Below are 19902 nucleotides of genomic sequence, written 5' to 3' on the forward strand. Positions count from 1 at the left end.
GTTGTACTTTTGATGTCACATTGGTTTATTTTAGAATTATTCCAGATTTTAATCAGTCAGGACAGAATGTGTAGCACCATGCAAGTAAGTGTGTCAGCATGCAAAATCTAGTAGTTTTACAGGCACTTTTACAATTCTGTCATTTTGATGTTATCTTCACATTATATAGTACACAGATGGATCCTCAGGTCATAAAAAGCATTGACACTTCTCCATAGAAAATAACAGCGTGCAAAGGTACACCTTTGCATACACCTTTGCATACACCTTGCCGTAGGTTATCCATATTGTATCCCTGATTCACTAAATTGCTCCTGAAGGTTTTTTAGAAAGGGTTATAAAATGATTTTGAGTTTGTTTTTGAAAGAATAAATCAATTCCTAGTCCTACAACCTGAACAAATGAATTTATAACAAAAATCACATTGGAGCTTAAGCCTTCATATTGATTTAGGAATGCCTGGAAGTGTGAAGTGAGTTGGAATTTCTGTGTTTCAGTCATAAACATAAATGTAAAACTTGAGGTTTGACTGTCACGTCTGAAAGGAAACGTGCCAGTGTCCACTAGGTAACGTTGAATGATAAGCAGGTACATGTTGGTGTGAAGTTTTGCTGAGATTAAGAATAAAAATGTTAAAGACCCACATTTTCCAAAACATTTCACTCCCATGTTCATCAGTGGTGTCAGTACAGGAAATCCACTGTAGAAGTAACCAGGTGACGTGAAGTGAAGTGAAACAGAGAATCAGACCATTACCTGATGTATAGCAACACACACTTTAAGACAATATAGCTAAACTAGTTCACAAGCAACTGATAAATTGCTGTAACTTGTAAGCTTTGTCATTTGTCTTGTTCCGCTGACTGTCTGGAGAAATAATCAGCCAATTATGCTTGTCATGTGTTATCTTACTCTGATGGATTACTTTTGCTGGCATTAATTTTAATACTTTAAGGACAATTTTTTTTTCTTCTGAAGTTAGTTAAGCCATTATACCATTGATGTTCTCCATGAATTCTCCAAGTGGCAGGGGTTAATTTTTTTAAATACACTTTGGTAATCAAATAGGGATTTGTAGTTTCTTTTTTTATTTATCACTAGGTGTTTTGGAATCCATTTAACTACAATATTTTATTAGATCCCAACTCCTGTTCTTTGTCTATACAACCGCTCTTCCATAAACTGAAAATCTTAGACTCTAGCCATACATACATCAGAAGATAGTTGCACCTGTAATAGTTTTAACTCTCAAAAATTACTCCATAAACATTTTCAGAATGGACCTCTTCAGTGGGAAATATGTGGAAAAAAAGTCATACGGTGATTTCCGAAATTTTGTTTCCTTGCCACTGAAGAAAAAAAGATTAATTTTTCTTCATCAGACTGCTATTATTTCCTGACAAATTCAGTATTGTGCATTCATGGTTCCAAATACCCCATTTCTTTACTTTTATGATATATCTTCATTATTTAATTTACACTTTTAAAACTAATTATGATAATATTCAAAGTTGACATTGTATTTTTCATCCTTGAAACAATCCATAAATGAGAAAAGCAAAGATTATTAGCCTCATATCACTGATAAGAAAGCTGAAATAAAAAGGGAATTGGAGCCTGAAATCTAATCTGGACATTCTGATTCCAGTCTCGTAACTGCTGATAACAATAAGCTTCTCATCTGAATACTAAAGTTTTCTTCTCCTCATAGTAATAACATATATGCAGTCAGTTTACATTGCCTTCTATTTTAACTTCTGATCATTTAATGTCATTTCAATTAAGAATTAAGATGAAAGAAAAATAGTATTAATTATAACTATTAGCTCTTACCTCAGTAATTTGTTTTTCAATAAACAAACATTAAAGCAGTGATTTAGAAGTGATTACGCTGATTTTAAAAATTCAGAAACTGAAAAAGGACACGTATTTCATAATTTAAAAGCTGTGTGTTTCTAATCAATACACTGCTAACAAAGTTTGGCAAAGTGATTGCTTAATTAATCTTTGGCAGGCTAGAGTTGCTTGTTATCACCTGGGTGAGGACTAAAGAGAGCAAACATGCTCCCTGTGACGGCTAGACTTCTAATCCTCCTTAGAGAGAGGAATGGAGGACATGAGATTACTTTTTTGTATTCATTGATGTATCTGCATGAAAAATTTTTAGCGTCTTCCTAGGTGTCTTGCTTGTAACCTTGGTGGTTTACCTCACTTTTTTCTGCTCACCACATTTAGACTGGTTCCTTTTGACAGCCTTCAACACTTAGAATCTAAATCTTCATGCAAACAGTCAGGTTACCCAAGAGTGTTATATCTATCTGGAGTTTCTGGACTTTCATGTGAGATGAGAAGCACTTAGAGTTGATAAGTTAACTTTATTTCCTAAAAATTTATTAAATCCTTGAGTTTCTTATTTTTGCAACACAAATGTTTGCACTCATGAGAAAATTCAGCTGACTTAATTTTTGCAAATCAAGGATATAAATGGTGAAAACAGCTGTAAGGAAATTAATATTTGGCTAGCTTGCTTGGAGTACAGTGAATTTTTCAGTGAGAGTAGAGTTTCTCTCTGCTAGAACCATTAATTTTGCTGATTTACTGTAAACAGTTGAAATGGCATAAGAGAGCCTAATTTCCTGCCTTTCTTTTAGAAATAGTACTGCCTGATTCCCACGTGCAGCCCACTTCAGCTTGGAGTGTTTATCAGTACTGTTTATTGTTCTTGTTACACCTGGGTGGCAGTCTTGGAGCCTCGAACCACGTGCTACTGCAGTTCACTGCAGAGAGAGACCTGCTGGTCTGCAGGGCACCCCTAAACCTCCAACAAGAACCAAAGCTGCTTAGGCTGAGAGACCGTCAAGATTCCTTCCCCCAAACTCTCGAAATTGGGGAGTTTGCATTCTGGTTTGTGACTCACAAGGTATAGGTTATAGTCTTACATCCCCCTCATGCCAGGGGAGATTGAGATTGGGTATTAGCAAAAGTTTCTTCACTGAAAGGGTGGCCAAGCATTGGAACAGGCTGCCCAGGGAGGTGGTGCCATCACCATCCCTGGAGGTGTTTTAAAACGGATAGATGCAGTGCTTAGGGGCATGGTTTGGTGATGGGCTTGGCAGTGCTGGATTAATGGTTGGACTTGATGAACTTAAAGGTCTTTTCCAACCTAAATGATTCTGTGATTCTGTGATTTTATCTGAATGAAGTAAGTGCAAAATAGTTTTGATTTTGTATGAGGATATGAGAGTTTCACAGAACTTCAGAAGAAACTTTAAGCCTCTTGTAGTCACAGGATTAAATGACAAACACTGTGAAACATTAACTCAGGATGCCAGAGAGCTGTGCTGTTCAACTCAGGTGTATTTACCCGCCACCCCCAGGGCAGCTGCGGTGAGTCAGAAGCTGACCCAGAGCCACAGCTCTGCCCACTGGCCCGGGAGAAGGGAGGACAACGCGGCTGTGTAGGACCAACCAATGCAGAGGGGTTGTGGATGGGTGATTCCCATGCCCAGGGACAGTGGAAAGCACCTCCCAACAAGGGCAAAAGGAATAAAATACCCCTAGAAGTCAGGAGGACAACCAGAATCTGTCCTGCTGGCAGCAGACCCTGCCCTCTGTAAAAAGCAAACATGGAGAAATTCCTTGGTCTTGTCTGTGCTCTGTGCTTGGTCTTTCAGAGAGGGAGTGAGGCAAGCTGGCTGGGCTTGGATGGAAAAGACGAGATGGTCTGATCAGCAGGTTGTGCTGTTGTATCATTGGAAGCTGTACCTCAGCTTGCTACAAATTCTGTATGGCAATGTGCATGATTGTCAGCAAATAAAAATACTTTTTTGAACTCTTAGGCTAATATTCATCATGTCCTGCAATTAATGCAGTTTATATCATTTAGGATCTTACATTCAGCCTAATGAGACTCACATTATAGTCATCACCAGTTGTCATGACTCGATTATTTAAATAAAAACGCTAGTCTGATGAAGTAACTCTAGTCTCAACCTCTACCTCTGACTTAAGGTGGCATCATCTAAAAACATTTAATCTTGCAAAATGAAACTTTGAGCAGCTGGTAGCACACTTGTAAATATCCAGGTGCCAGTGCTAAGGGGCTTGTTATTACTGTAGAGTGGGAATTTTTCTTTTGCTAGCTTGTTTGAGTAGCCCAGGAGGACATATTTTTTAATTGTTCTAGACAGCTACATTAAATTCTCTGTTTTACAACCCGAATAGAAAATGTCATTTTACTTGTTTCCTGTTAACTCTCCCAGACATGTTGTGCCTTGACCAAACAAAAACTTGGCATGCTATTGTTTTGCTGGACAACTAGAAACTGTTTACTTATTTTGTTGATCCAGTTCCAGCCAAGCAGTGATGTGGAATATGAAAAATTCAGACTGTTGTGGTGAAAGCAGGAAGAATCAGGTTTTCTGTAATATTTAGTTTCCGGTGCCTGGAAAATGGATATGAATAATTTCTAAAAGAAAAGCTTTAAAGAGCATATGTGATTTTGAGGATTACCATGTGCAAGAGGATTATTGTTCGAGAGACAAAGGGAATGAGAGATTACAGCACATTAAAGGGTAGTTGCTTTACATCAAAGGTGTAGTAGGGTTACACACTTTGTATAATATGAGGCATTGGCCAGGGAGCCAGACAGTCAGGATTTAGTATGAGCTTTCAAGCTCTTTTAACTTTTCTGATTTCAGCTCTATGCACCAATGTTTGAAATAATGTGCAAAGATGTTTGCATTCAGAAGTGTATTAACAGCAACAATAATCAGCTTACAGATTCATGTTCTGTGATATGCTGAAGAAAATAGGAAAAAAAAACCCCAAAACTCCAGACATTTAGGTCAAATATAAAAAAAACTGTGGGCTGTTTGGAGAGAGCACCTAGCTGAATGATAGCATGATTCTTTGGAAGGACTCTCTATTAAACAGCCCAGCAAAACAGCCACTTCTCTTTGGAAAAATGCAGATTTCAAGCATTTAGTTTCCTTCACCTTGTATTGCAGATTTGTTTTCATCATCTGATTACAACAAAAATCTGGGGGGAAAAATTATTGCGTGTTTTATTATGGATTCTTGTGTGATATATATTTAACATAAAGATTTTATATTTTCTTCTAAATTTTACATTGAAAAAATTGACAATCAGCATTAGTATAGCAAAAGATAGGTAAAGTCTAGCCTAAAGGATCGGCGGTTAATTCTCTTGTGTCTCATTTTGCTTCCTCTGTCTGCAGATATAGCTTTAAATTCACTTGTAGGTCAGATGTGAGCCTTGAAGCTGTGACAGCATTCCTGTAAATAAGTTTGCAGCTGAATGACAGTTCCACATTGTCTGTCCCAAGAGCAGAACACAGTAATTCATTAACTCTGAACTATCATCCAGCCACTTGACATATCCCTATATGTATCCTGACCTTCTCAGGACTGGGTTGGTAAGATCCTGTATTCATCAAATAAAGGATCCAGATGCATTGCAGTAAGCCTACTGTTCATGTAATTAAAAAAGTGCAGGGAGCATGTTAATGAGTCTTTGGCACCGTGCGCGGCTCGGCAGCAGCAGCAGTTTGGCGCTCCGCTTTTCCCGATGCGGTGATGTCCGCCTGCGGCCGTGGGTGCCTCGGGTGGGTGCCTGGTGGGTGCACACCCTCCTTCCTGCCCAAAGCCTGAAACGCCATCGGCCGAGGAAAGAGGGTTTGTAGTATAAACATCTTCTGGCAGGGTTTCCAGGGGCTGTGGCTGAGGCAGTAACAATGGCAGGCAAACACCAGAGGGAGGTATTGTTCTACTGGAGAGCCGGGAAAGGAGAGCCTCGGGATACGGTACTTGTAGTAGGGTGACTGAGGTTTCTAACCAAAGAAAAAAGTTCGGATGACGTGACGCTACAAAAATACAAATGGTAAAACCATTCATTCTCGTGATGTTTGAAAGAGTTTGCGCTCTTCACCGTTTTTCAGTGCTGACTCCAAGGTACTGATTCTTTGCACCAAGGAGTTGCTGCATACTACCCGCTTACCGTCCAGTAACTTTTAAGATGTTTGCAATACTAGAGGTTTGCAGTTCAGTGTCCAGAGCCTGATGAGCAGGAAATAAGAAATAACCTTTTCCACTTGTTTATTAAATGAGTCTTCTCTCCTCGTCCATCCACACATGCCCTCCCTCTGCCAGTGTGTCTGAGTCTGAACTGGTGAAGTCCTCAGACCCTCAGAGTCCTGGTCCCCAGATATGCTGCATGCTGAAGAGGGACCAGGATACAACCATCTCCCCAGGTGCTCCAGTTTTCGGTGGAAGCAGATCTGGGTACACAGATAGGAAAGAAGCGAGTGGGTTATCTACTTACTGGAAATAAGCTGCCCTTTCAGCAGCTATACCTGTACTTTGTGCCTGCTGAAAGTCTGTCCTTCTGCTCACAAAGTCTCAGCTGGCCTGGACCAGGAAAAATTAATCCCCTGGGCTCTTCATATAAAGGATCTTGCAACTGCCTTATTCGCCGTAACTGATTCAAAGAAAACACAGCAACAGCCCCCAGGCGAATCTACGCCAGTACCTTTTAGAAAAACATTTCAATGAACAAACTGACCCAACTCCATTACAGTTCACACAATGCTGGGGCAGGTGGGAAGCTTCTCCAGTTCACCGCTGAACTTCCAAGACAATGGACTAAAGTGGAGACTCACCTGCTGCTTTTTCCCCAAGTGTAATTAATGCTTCTGCACTGACTGCTTTCAGTTTCTGTTATTGATGAGATGCTTAACTTTCTGCATATGAGCTGATCAGCTCATTACACAATTCAACTGTCTTTTCAGCAGAAGACTTCAAAGTTTTCTTCTGTTCTGGGAAAGAGTATTCTGTAAAAATCACCCCTTCATTGATGAATATGAAAGTAAATCCAGGTTGAGCCCGATGTTAAATTGTATACCACTGGCTTTCACAATGCTGCCATGGTGAAGGATTCTGCAAAAAAAAACTTTTTCTTTTTTTTTTTACCAGTTTTATTGCAGGTGTGTAAGATCTAATGGAGATGAGCCTATTCTCTTCATAGATGTGTCAGCTTTACAGAGCTCACCAGCACAAAAAGAGGATCTTGGCATTGTTTTGATGGTGAACATAGAAGACGCTTCATGCATGCAGGTGGATGACTTGCATTATAGAGATCTTTTAAAAGATCTGGGCATTATTAGAAGTGAATTTTTAATTGTTAATTCATTAAATCAGAACCATACAATAATTATCCAGGCAGTAAATATTTTTCTTCAAGTTAAAAAAGAACCCTGAGAGAACTAAAATCAAATTCTCATCTTAATTACATTAATATGAATGTGGAGAAGAGGAAATGTATTTAGGTATTTAATGATGTGGATAGGTGCCTGGTAAAATTCACAGAAACCCCTATGCAGATCAGATGTTTAAGTAGGTTTGGGTTTGTAAATCTGTTTAAATATCAGTATCAGTATCTCTGTTCTGGTTCCTTGGTTGCAAAGTAATACATTGCTCCTCATTTTGAAGGTAAAAATCAGTGTATAAATTTGAATCTTCCTGCACTATGGAGAGAAGTAAAGGTTATATATAAAGGCCAACTTCAGCTTAGGAAAATAAATCTTCCTGAGCTGCTCTCATAGTCAGTATAAAGGTAGGGGCTGCTCCATGCCCCTAAAGTTGGGCTGCAGTGATAGCACACTGTCTTCAGCAGTGATACTGTCATGGAGTATCTCTGTCCCTATTTCACAGTGTCTTGCTCCCTCCAGCTCTGTTAATACAGCTATTTCTGGAGCTGTGCTGTGAATCTGGATTAAAAAAAAAAAAAGGAAGAAACTAAATGTAAAAGCAGTGACATGTATCATGCACCTGATCTGCTTGACAGCACCATCCAACTGCTCTGTGATGTGTTTTGGTACAGGTAGGAATGTAATGTTGCAGAAGTGGCATGAAGTGGCTAAGGTATCTGCATTGGTCCTGCTGCTGAAGACAACTATGATCAAACCCCATCCTTAATACATGCTCTGAAAGGAGCTGAGATGATCCTTTGTGAACAGTCCATTCATTCAGGACGTCTTCATTATAGACTTTTAAACATTTCCTTGCAACATTTCTATGTGAGGCTAAAATATTTCTATGTGACCTGCCCGCAGCTCCCGAGTAGTGCGGGTGTTTCTTCTGCAACAGTATTATAGTCCTGAGGTGAAGGGAAATGTTCTTTGTAAAGTAGCTTTTGATCCTGCTGGCTGGCCTGAAGAACATTGGATTGCTGGGGAAAGGGGAGAATCTACACAGGAGCCTGTGGGTCTAGCAGCCATCCTCCATTAAGTACAGATAGCCAAAACAAGCTGGTTTATAGACCTGAAGCAATACCCTAAACATAAAAACATAGTGAACATCTCTTAAGAACAAAGTGCAATCAGAAACACAGGAGCTGGGGCATTGATTTGTTTGAGCTGTACCTATCAGTATGTGACAGAAACAACAGGAACTCACACAGGTACATCAAAACTGCTAGATATAGCACAGAAAACCTCAGGGTATGACACTGGGGGTGGGTGGTGGGAATATGGAATGACTATTTTTGGTTTAAGCATGTGCTGATATCAGCCTAGATTTGAAAAACAGAAATCTTTGTCTCTTTTATTCTTACAGAGCTGAAGGAAGTCAGACTGCCTTTATTCTTTGTTAGCCAAGATTCAAAGATTGATGTTTATTCCATCACCACGGTCCTTTCCTAGCAATAGCAACCATCTAATCCAAAACTGACTAGCACCTCAAGTCAAAAAGGAATAGCAGTACCATACTGTTGGACAAGGCAGGCATGAAGGAAAGTCACATGCTTATGAATGTTAAATTCATTCATCAGATAAGCATGCCTGTGGAAAGGACACTAAATGATTGGAGCTATCATATTTGTGTAAAACCAGAGCACTACAAAGAGTTAAAATCTGCAATGCCAAGCATGACTTACATTCAAAAGTAATAAAAGTGATGTTACTCAAAGCTCAGAAGGCTTTGCCAGGCAGCGTGTAGGGACAGCAGACAAGGCATTTGTAACATGAAGTATCATTTCTTACTAGATCTTTCAGGATCTGTGTCTGTGAGAAGAAATCCCACATCTCGGGGATAAAAACAAAGAAAAAATGGACAGCTTGCCCTTGGGAAAATACATGAGAAATGCTCATATAGTTCTTCTTTAATAACACATTTTTAGAAACCTGTGCTTTTGAATGCCTACTTTGAACAGCATCCTTTGGAGCTCTTTCATGAGGGCACATAACCTAAAATAAAATTAATCTTAGTCACAGCGGTGTGTGCCTTCATATGCCAGACTGCAAACAGGGAGAAGCACCGGACAGTAGTCCCAGTGACAGCACAGGGACTGATTTCCAAATGTGAAACTCCTGAGTCACTCTTGCAGCCATCTTTTGCATTTTCTCCATTTCTGTCTTAAGTTTTTACACCAAGGTATTGAGACACTTCATTTGATGTTTGTGATCTTGTGAAACTGTAGCCCTTCCACTTCATCTGAAATACAGTGTCTGCTACACCATATTTTCCCTGTCTCAGCTATGTTCAAACCCATTTACCAAGTGAGTGTAACATCTTACTCCAAAGGCTTTACGTAATAAAAAACTCAACAGTCCTTTGAGTCCTCTGAACAGTTTATTCCTCTAATTTTAGTAAAGGATATTTGTTTAGAACTTTTACTGGAGCCTGATGTAATTTTATCACTGGCAGCCCACCAGGATTAGTCAGCAAAGTGTTCAATCAATACCTACCGATGCTGAGCTGTTAGCATGTTCTCATCTCCCTTACGACAACACCTTAGTTTCATTTATGCAGATGAATTTGCTTAAAAAAAGTTGCATGGGCATCAGCCCAGGATTTGCCTGAGGCTACTGACTGAAATCATGTTCAGGTTAGCCAGGAGCAGCCCCAGAGGCAGTTCTGCTTTGCCTCTACTGTGTCCAGTCTAATCTGTTACTCACTGAAGCCTGGATCCATGCTGGGTCTTTTTGGGAACCCAAAATATGTCTAGCTTCTTTTGCCAAATTGGGGAAGTGAAGGTCTAAGCATTCCATCCTGAATCCGGTCTTACTTCCACTCTCTGGGATCATTAGGGAGCTTATTTCTCACCCTGGCTTTGGTGTGGGCTAGAAGAAAGACAAAATGTAAGCAGAATACACTTTTGTAAAAAAGTTTGAGGGACCTTTTCACAGTAATGTATGGGATAGTGCAGTTACAATCTCTGTTTCAGTCAATTTTCCTTCATCCCTAAAATGACATGCAAAACACCCACGCTCTAGAACATAGCATGATTCATATTGAAGTCTACCCCTGGCCAAGCCTGTACTTGATAGTTCTTCTGCTTTGCAGAGGATTATTTCAGGGGGCAATGGGAGAGAACAACTGAAGACTGAAGTTATTTGTATATACGCAGATGTGTATTCCTGCGCTAGATTTCCCTGCCTGACCTCAGTCAGGAAGACTAGATGAAACACAGCACTAGCTGCTGAGCCAGTGAGGCTCTTTGAACTGATAACCGTGGCATGTTCTGTGATGTGGTTTGCCTGGAAACCTATTTGTTTCTTTTGAAAATTCGAAATACCAAAACGACATCAGTTGTAGTGTGCACTGAAAAGCCTAGGCTGAGATGGCAGACTGTTTTATTCCATAAGTGATTGCAGATGTTTGGGTGAAGGCTGCAAAACACGAGGCTTTTCAAACATGTACATGTGGGGAAGGAAACTAGGGACATATATAAATATGAACATACTTTTTATATGTTACAGCCAGTCAGCTGTTCCCATTTCAGATTGGCAATTATTAAATTTGAGCAAAAATTAAGTGGAAACTATGATAACTGCCATACATCTGGTTTACTGAGTGTTTTACCTCCCTTTGTTTGATGCCAGTTACATACTAGACACAGAACTGTCAGCAGTCTGAAGAAGAGGCTTAGGAGATAGGCTGATGGTTTTTATTACCACCAGATTGCAAAAGCATATAGCTTGAGCTGGTTTTCCAGCAGGCTGAGTCCCACCTCTATGTTCCAGAAGCCTGCTATGCTAAGTAAGGTCTGGCTGGTACCAATTTAGAGTGCTCTGTACATATGTGATGCCCTTTAAGTGATTTATCCCGGAGTCACAGGCATGAGATACAGGATAAGAAGAAGAGCTACTAGCTGAAAAATTATTGGCATTAGATCTCCCTCCTGATCTCCAAATTTGGGCTGTTTAGCACTGAATTCCAGAAAGAAGGTCCCAGTAGTTCTTGCTGACACCGCATCAAGAAGGTGAGTAACAAGTCATCATGGGCCTTCAGTTTCAAAAAGCCAATGGCAGGCAAAATCTGTCACAGCAAAACAGTTTTTGTGTCATCTCTTTGGGCCAAATTCCAGCTTATTAACATGTTGCCATATGATAATTTTGGCAAATCCTTCAGCTTACTTGTCACAGCTTAATCCTATATGCAGCTGTGGACAGTAAGTGAAGAGGGCTTTGCTGCTGTATGCTTCCTGTTCTGCAGCATTATCTCTAGTTATATTAGTTTTAAGTTACTATAAACCTGAGTGATATTTCTACACATGTGTGTTTATTATTGATGACAAATTATGAATGAAGCTTCAAGTATTTATGTAGCAAAAAATGTCATCATTCAGTTCTCTTAAAAATTGAAGCACCAACTACCTTTTCAAAGTTGTCCTTTTAAATAAACTTTGCATCTTCAGCAGCGTGCAGTAGGAAGATGGAAAAGATAATTTCTTTCCCAATCAGTGCTGTTCTTTTCTGTTTGACAGGCATTTTATTTTAAAGTGTTTCCACATCTGCAAATGTCTCCTTTCTGCTCACACCTCTGTCTTTGCATCAGTCAATGTTATCAGCAGTGAGGCAACCAATTATGGGTAGATAAAAGCAACAAGGCAATCACACATGTGGCATATTGATATGAGTGCGCCAAAAAAACTGAAATTGCACACAGATAGGGAAGAAAATGCACCATTTTTATGAAATGTGTAAAACTATTTAGATGTTTTGTTGTTAGTATATGGGTTCAAGAAGCAACCACACAAATAAATGAAATAAAATCCTTTAAGGGATTGCAAAGGATACCACATCAGACTAGGGAAATTGCTAAACTACAAGTCACTTGAGCTGGGAGAGTGGCTGGGAGAGAGAACATTACTTTGTTCTTGTCTTGAGCAGCCTGCCTTAACCACTGTCCAAGACAGCTGTAACGAGATGGGTGTTTGGCTGCTCTTGCAGTGTTACAGTGAGCACAACAGCTTCTTAAAATTGATAGAAAGCCTAATTGTCAGCATGGGTTTACGCCAGCTAAGAGTTCCACTGATGTGTGTTGCCTTGTTTTCAAGTAATTGCACACAACTGAGACAGTGTCTCAAGTGGGAAAAAAAACAGGTTTCAGGTGCATAGGTTCAAAAAGAACTCTACAAAATTTGATTGTGTGTGCTAGAATGCAAAATATAGCCAATCATTTCAGAAGTCATTGCTCATATTCTGTGGTTTGTTCTTTTCTCAATACACCCAACTTCTTAATGAGTTTGTGTTTAAAGTATCTTCTCATGTGTAGCAATGCCTGATAGGTTCAGTAAAACTTAGCAGCTGGGGGAGAAAAAAAGAGCACAAAATCTTTGCAGGTTCTGTCCCTGTGAAAAGCAGCAGGCAGCATCACAGATTGAAACTGGTGCCCCAGTAGCACCAGGGACTAAAGGTTTCATCAAGAGCAAGTTGAAGTCAGTATGATAATGGCTGGAGACAAAACCTGACCCAAATATCAGGGCTTCAGCTGTGTTCAGCAAAGCTGGACATGGTGAAAACAATGCACCTGGTACAACTGTTATCACAACCCACAGTGTTAAACTATGACCTGGGAAAAAGAACTAATGCAGAGCCACCCAGCGCATCTGGCAGGGGACCCCACCTGAAAGAAGCACTACTGCCATGCAAGTAACATTAATACAAAGCAGCAAGTACCTGATAGCAATATGGAAGCATTATTGAGAGACTAGAACTGCTTGGTTGAGTTAACTTTATGGGACCATCCAAACTCCTGAGCCAGTACTCCTAGCATCTTGCAAGGTTGCATCTCAGTAGTGACGGTAAGCTTCAAAAGGAACAGGAGGCAGTGTTGCAAAAGCTGTTGAGCTGCAAAGGTGGTGAAGTGAATTTTTGGTTATATCATGCAAAAAGGTATGATTTAGTTTCATTAGAAATAGAATGTTGCATGTTTGTGTGCTTCAAATGCTTGTGTGGTGGGACTTTCAAATCCTGGCTGGTTCTGGGGTAAGATGCAAGCCTGAATTGCATTCAAGCAGAATTTACCTGCAGTGATGGTGGTAGTGTGTCATGCTGATAAGCACCAAAGGCATGCTGGTGCCAGAGGAAATTCTGTATATGCTGGCTGTTTTGGTCTCAGAGCTAAGGAACACAGCTGTCTGCATATTCCCCTTTCTTGGGCACTGCCATAAATCAAGAAGGCTGGTTTTCACATCACTCTGCACTAAGAATTGTTGGCAATTATTTTATAACAGCTCATTCTTTAGTAAATACTACCTTGATGACACCATTTAAGGTATAGGTCTGGAAGCCATATTCCTATTCGAATCTCCCAGTCACAATTGGTAAAAGCACATTAAAATTTGGGGGAGGGCTTGCTTGGCCAAGGTGCTGTGCAGACATGGTAGTTCAGCTGTAGAACCAATGGGTCTGTTTAATTCACCAGTACACTACAGGGTTTTTTATGAGGCTTTGCAAGATGTTATCCAGAGGACCTCATGGGGTTTTTGGGGTTGTTTTTTTTCACCGCCTTGAATGAGAAGATAATTTCAGATTGAGGCATCTGTAGCATATGTTTTCTGCAGAGCTGGTGATAATAGAAACATTTCAGTGAGGTCCCTATACGAGTTACGTCACTTGTTTTTGACTCTGCAATCGGAGAGGATCTAGCGAGGAAGCCTGCTGTCACTGCTGGAGAAAGGATATAGGTCCTGGCGGCAAGCCCAGGCCTGCTCAGCAGATCAAAGGCTCTTCCCTTGGCTCCCAGAGCAGCCGGAAAAGCAGCTGCCCAGTACCCTTTCAGCATCCTTTGCTCCTTTTCCCTGTGCCAGCAAATAACAACTTCTTTTTGCTCCCCACCTCAGCAATAGTCTCATTTTTTTTCTCTCAGTATCCTGCCAAGCAAGGTCCTTTTAGGGAGAGCGCTTGTGTTTACTACCTGCAGATCCCGAAGCCAGCCAGTGGAAACACGCTGGGGATGCTGTGGTTCTTACACTCTCCTCCCAGAGACACTCCCAGCTGCTGACTTTAACCTGGAAGAGGAGGCAAAGCTGAAAAGAACAAGCCATGGTTGTAAACCACATGCCGTTTTCCAAGCCAGCCTAATGGAAGATTTCAATTTGGAAAAGTACTTTTAGTGCCAAAACAGAAAAAAAGCCATGCTTTGAAAGCCTTCCCACTCACCTCCCAGAAAAATAAATAGTGTGGCTTTTTTGTGGGCTTCTTGGTGGTGGTTTTTCCTTTTTAAATACATGACTGCCTTCCTCCAGAGCTGCTGTGTGTTGGTGCTGCTCCTTGCTGTCCCTGTTAACTGGTTCCTGCCGGGAGGTTTGTCCGCTATGAAAGGAGAGTCAAGCAGACGTGTCGGAGAACTGCAGACTCTGCAAGAAGAATATTATATCTGCTATTACAGTGTCATTTCTTCTGAAGTTACACGATGGGCTGGTTGATGGGAGTCTTTGAAAATAACTGCATTGCACTTCAAAGGCACACACAGCCCTTGGGTACCAAATTACTGCTAAAAAGGGGGCAAACACCTGACCCTTTGCTGCCCCACAGGCAGTGAGTGTCTGCATCCCTAGCAGCTCTTCTCCTCCCTGGTGTTGTAAGTCAATCAGATCACTAGTGATAGGTGAATTAACTGTCCTGCCTGGGTTTGCTAAAGGTCTTAATATTTCTGTAATTGCTTTTGTTAGCACTGTGATGCACTCCAGCTTGCAGTCACAGCTGCAGCTGTGGATACGAGGTTTTACTTGCTCAATAAGGAGTCCCTGAGCATGGGTTTGCTGACTAATGATCTGTCATAATTAAAATTACTATGGGAGCAATGTTTTGAAAGATCTTTTTTCCCAATGTGAGCTTCTATGGGCTATTAAAGCTGTGAGCCTTTCGTGAGCTCCTCTGGGGAGCAGAAGCTCTTCTCCCTGTGTTCGCACACAGCTAATAAGGCCTTCGTATGGGTTTGTCTACTACAAATTGCCAGTAATTAATAATATTTTACATAGAAGCATCAGAAACAGTTAAAGCATGCAACTGCAGACTGGCCTGGTGCCTAGCCCAGCTGCTTGGTAGGTCCTTATTTGTAGGCAAGTTATTCTATGCCTCAGTTTCTCCTTCAGTAAAATGAAGAGAATATGAGAGTTAGTGATGCTTGTAAAATGTTTAACATGTATGGGTGGGTGGTGGAAACCACTGGAAATGACAGGTGCAGAAGCAGTAAAGGAAGAGAGTTTATTTTCCATAGCTTTGCTTGTTATACCTGATGCTTTTGTAATGGAATCTAATTTTCTAACTCATCTTTCGCACAAATATCCTGTATGAGACAGCAGTGGTGATGTAGAGGGAAATTAGAATAAGTGGAGAGAGTGAAATGCAGAATCATTATCATCAGAAATACATATCATTGTTTATTATCATAAGGTACTTCTAACAAGGCACAATTACGCCTGTAATTTTTTTTCTTGTTGTTCTTAATTGTTCTTCTCCATGTGATTCCTACCACTGGTTCTTTATTATGTGGATTGTGAAACTCCTCAGGGGTCCCAGCAAGGTACCAGTATGTGGAAAGGCAGGGGAGCCCCCTGAGTACATGGAGTCATTTCGTTGCATCTCCCTTATCTGTCTTCTCTGCCTTTATTGGTATCTTCCCACTTGCCTCTTCCTTCCTCCCTGCGAGTCTGGTTTTGTCTTTACTAAGACTGAAACAAATTATTTTGACAAAATTAATATAAAAAAGGAGGGCAAAACACTCTCTTGTGTTTTGTCTGGTAGTGAAATGTGCAGCATTATAAAGCATCAAAACCCTAATGGTTCTGTAGGAAAATTCAGGTAACAAGTAAAGCAAATGGATACCCAAAGCAAACACGTGAATTCACCAGATGGGATTCAATCCAAGACCAGGCCATGCCTTTATCCCAGGAGAGATATGTGGTGGTCATGGTCCTGATCTTCAACAGATTTTAGAATTCTGGAAAATTAATCATTACAAGAAATTTTTAAAGGATTTCAAGGAGTGAGTGAAGAAAGTAATTTGTCTTAAGAGGCCAGCTCAGCGCTTTCCTGATCTTTCTACTGTCCCAGTAAATCATTTATTCGGGCAAGCTTTCAGAAAACTCCCACACAAACTATGCTAGGCAGAGTGTACCAAAAGTAATATCAGTCCGTGTTTATGCTGTCTGGTCCTAAAAAAAGAGTTTGTAATACCAGGGTGGTACAGGCCCCTGCTTAATAGTGTGAGGCCTAGAAAGCTTTCCTTTTCTAAAAAAGTATTTAGTGAATTGTCCAGGACTACGAGGCTGTTCATTTCTCATTTAACCTTACTTTTATGTATTTTAATTCTGTGATACCAAATACAAAATTCCAAGTATTACCACAGTGTAGGATCATAAAATGCCACATCTTCTCTTTTTTGAATGAGTAAAATTAAATATTGGAATTTTTTTTTTCCTGTAAATTTTTCCGGTTGACTTTGCTAGCTTAGAGCAGAGGTGTGGTTTGAAAGGTTCAGATTTTAAAATATTAAGGGGGAAAAAAAGATATAAAGGAGGATTTGTGTAAGTTCTATTCTCCCTGCCCATAAGAAACTCCCAGAAAATTTGAGATCACCATATATGATTTCTGGAAAGGTACATTTTAACTTGTTGTTCATGAATTATGAGGTCTAAAATATCCCAGACCATTCACTGTCATTTGTATGCAGCATCAACCCCAAACCTGGAAGTATGATGAGTACCTAAAAATAATGAGATGTAAAAAAAGAATTTATTTCTACTTATATTCTGATTTTCAAACCATTTCAGTTCAATTGATTTATTACAGGAATATTAACCTAATTCGAGGACCAGAGCTTTGAGAAAGGTATTTTAACAAAATATCTTATGATAAAATGTCAAGATTTGTCAATACTTGCTACAAATGGGACTACTAGGAAATCTCAGTAATTTTTTTTACTGCTTTCTACAAGGCCGTGAACATTTTTCCACCATATGTGTCAGCACACAGTGAAAAAGAATAGTGTAAGAGGCATAGGGAATAACTTCGCATCATTTTTCAGGAAGAAAAGCAAAAACAGGTGTTGAAAAGTTTTCTATAGATGAAAAGTATATGCACAGAGAAAACAGCTATACATGCCAGTGGAATATACCTTGTATTTATTTGCACATAGCCTGAACTTATGGATTTTAATAAAGCTCCTGCATCCAACAAGTATAATCAGCCACATTTCACTGCAAGATCCAAATGGCAGCAAATGGTGATATTTGCTAATGTTCATTAAGATGTGAACCTCAGGTGACAGAAGCAATTCCTCCTAACACGGAATTTTACACCAGAAGCGGGAATACATCTTTGTATCCTCATGGATGAAGAAGTGTGTGTCCTGACTGCCGTTACAAAACTTACTACTTGACTAGGGAATGAGTTTCTGACAATGCACAAGCAAAGGCAGCTCAGGAGTTCAGAGGTGACGGTTCATTAAGGATCAGGTTCTTCCGCAGCTGCCCACGTCACAGTGCTTCTGTCACAAGCAGCGTTGATGACAGTGTGCTACAGGTGTTTCAGACTTCCCATTGTTGACACCTTACAGCATAATTATGAATCAGCTACTTCTGAATAAAATTCTACCTTTAAAAAAAAAAAAAGAAAAAAAAGGAATAGCTGATTTTAACCTGGTTTTCTAAACCTCGAATCTCCCACTGCCTGCAGGCCAGCAGAGACCAATAACCCATGCCCCCTTGAATAACTTTTTAACTCACTGATCAATTCCAGCCAAATTAATAAGGAAAAGATCTCAGGATTGCTTACATTCTGCTGGGATTTGTCAAAATCAGTGGTGGGCTATGAAAGCACAATTGGGGCTTGCATCCCCGCTGGCAAAGCCAGCTGCTCCAGCCCCGGCAGCCCCGAAGGGTGAGGGTGGGGGCGGGGGTGCCACTCGCCCTGCCTGGCCCTGCTGAGCTGGTGGCACCAGGGGCCTGGAGCAAGGGACACGGAGATACCGAGAAGAGGTGAAGCAACAGGGCATTTGGCAAAAGGGGGATGAAGATATGGAGAGAGGAGAGGCTGAAGTGAGAAAGAAGTTATCCAGGGGGAAAGCAGGCATCATCTACGCTGTTTCTCATGGAAAAATTGTCCTTGCCATCGCCAGCCTTCAAACTTGGAGGTGGTAATTGTGGCCTCAGAGTAAGAAGTTTGTGGTTTTTTCATTCAGATGAGCTCCCTCCGCCTACCCACATCATCTGTGGGGCAACTATAGTGTTGCCTCCCAAGCATACAATTTTAGGGCTAATTTTCTGGAAGAGCTAATTGAAATCAAGTGACAAGGGCCTATATTAAATGCTATCTAACATGTAACTTCACAAGTGTAAAATATGATATTAAATATCCCCTGCATACCTACCCATCCTCCAGTTCATCCAGAGAATTTGATTCCACTCAGCCCAAACAGTATTTACCCAGTACAGAGACCTGCTCCTTGCGCCCTTACCCATCGCTGCTACTGCCATTGCTGCTCCAGGGCTACATCTGCCTCTTTTACCTCCGTGTCTCACAAAGTCAGTGTTAGCTCTTTGCCAGCACTAAAGCAAATGTGGCTGCAAAAGTGGTTCCACGTGGCAGCTATTTTGAACAAGCTGCTGCGAGGGAATTTCTGCTAAAAACAAGAGGGAAAAAACATGAGCTGGTATCTCGAAATACTTTCCTCACTGCAGCGATCAGCTGAGGAGGAAGGTCAGGAGAGAGCAACGTAACACTGCTTGCAGATAACGTGGGGGTAAGGGGAAGAGGACAGAAGACACTGAAATGTGTTCATAAAGGATCGAAGGAAACACCTCTGGAAGCACAAAGAGGAGAAGCTAATATGCCTTTAAAGTACATTTAATGTGGGATTGCTGACATGTCATCACAAGCACCACCATAGAGCTATTACATGGGTCACTGCAGGGACAGGGTTACAGTGCCCTTCTATAATCTTGTTGGATTTATTTTATATTTAACTTTGCTGTTGAATTCCATCCTGTATAATGTTCGGTTTAGGAATAAACACTACAGTGTTCCATTTATTTATTTCTGACCTGGGGATAGGGACTTTTAACCCCAGCTCCCCTATATACATTTTATCTGAAAAGTAACGCAAAGTCTCTTTAAACAGCATTTTTCACTCTTTCCAGGTATTTTTCATGGAAAGTTCAAAGAGCAGTTTTCATTTCTCAGATACTGAGAATGTTTTTGCAGGTATTTTGAAGTTGTTAATCTCTCTACCCTTTACAAAAGTTTCCATTAACAAAGAGCAGTAATGGTCAGTTGTGATGAAAGTTGCTCAGCCATACAGCATAAACATTGAATATGCCGAGGTACAGTTGAAGTGAGCTGTTCATAAACAAGTGCTAAAACCTGACCTAGATCCATAAGAGGTGTTATAGAATGCTGCTGCATAACAAAAATATCAAAAAAACTTTTTGCAAGCTTTGTGAATAGAAAAAGGAGTGGCTAAATTCATTATTGGTTATAAACACTTTAGCTCAGGCTTCTTCTTAATATAGCTCCACTGGCACAATCATAGCCTTCTACATTCCAAAATACAGAAACATCCTCGTTCTTCCTTACCACAAAAATGTGTGCTTGA

The 19902-nt window shown here is 40.5% G+C and overlaps 1 protein-coding gene and 1 long non-coding RNA gene across 4 annotated transcripts in view; one reads left to right on the forward strand and one right to left on the reverse strand.

Annotated features, from left to right (window-relative positions):
* The window catches only part of DLGAP1 (DLG associated protein 1), a 430938-nt gene that overhangs the window by 357681 nt on the left and 53355 nt on the right, over positions 1-19902 (forward strand). The window lies entirely within an intron of this gene.
* LOC121085392 lies at positions 12713-14621 on the reverse strand. The gene is made up of 3 exons (XR_005827039.1): positions 14466-14621; positions 14221-14314; positions 12713-13151 (listed from the first exon to the last, which is right to left on the reverse strand). It is a non-coding gene; the product is annotated as an uncharacterized LOC121085392 (long non-coding RNA).

Source organism: Falco naumanni, chromosome 3, assembly GCF_017639655.2.
Source record: "Falco naumanni isolate bFalNau1 chromosome 3, bFalNau1.pat, whole genome shotgun sequence".
In the NCBI taxonomy this organism is placed as follows: Eukaryota; Metazoa; Chordata; class Aves; order Falconiformes; family Falconidae; genus Falco; species Falco naumanni.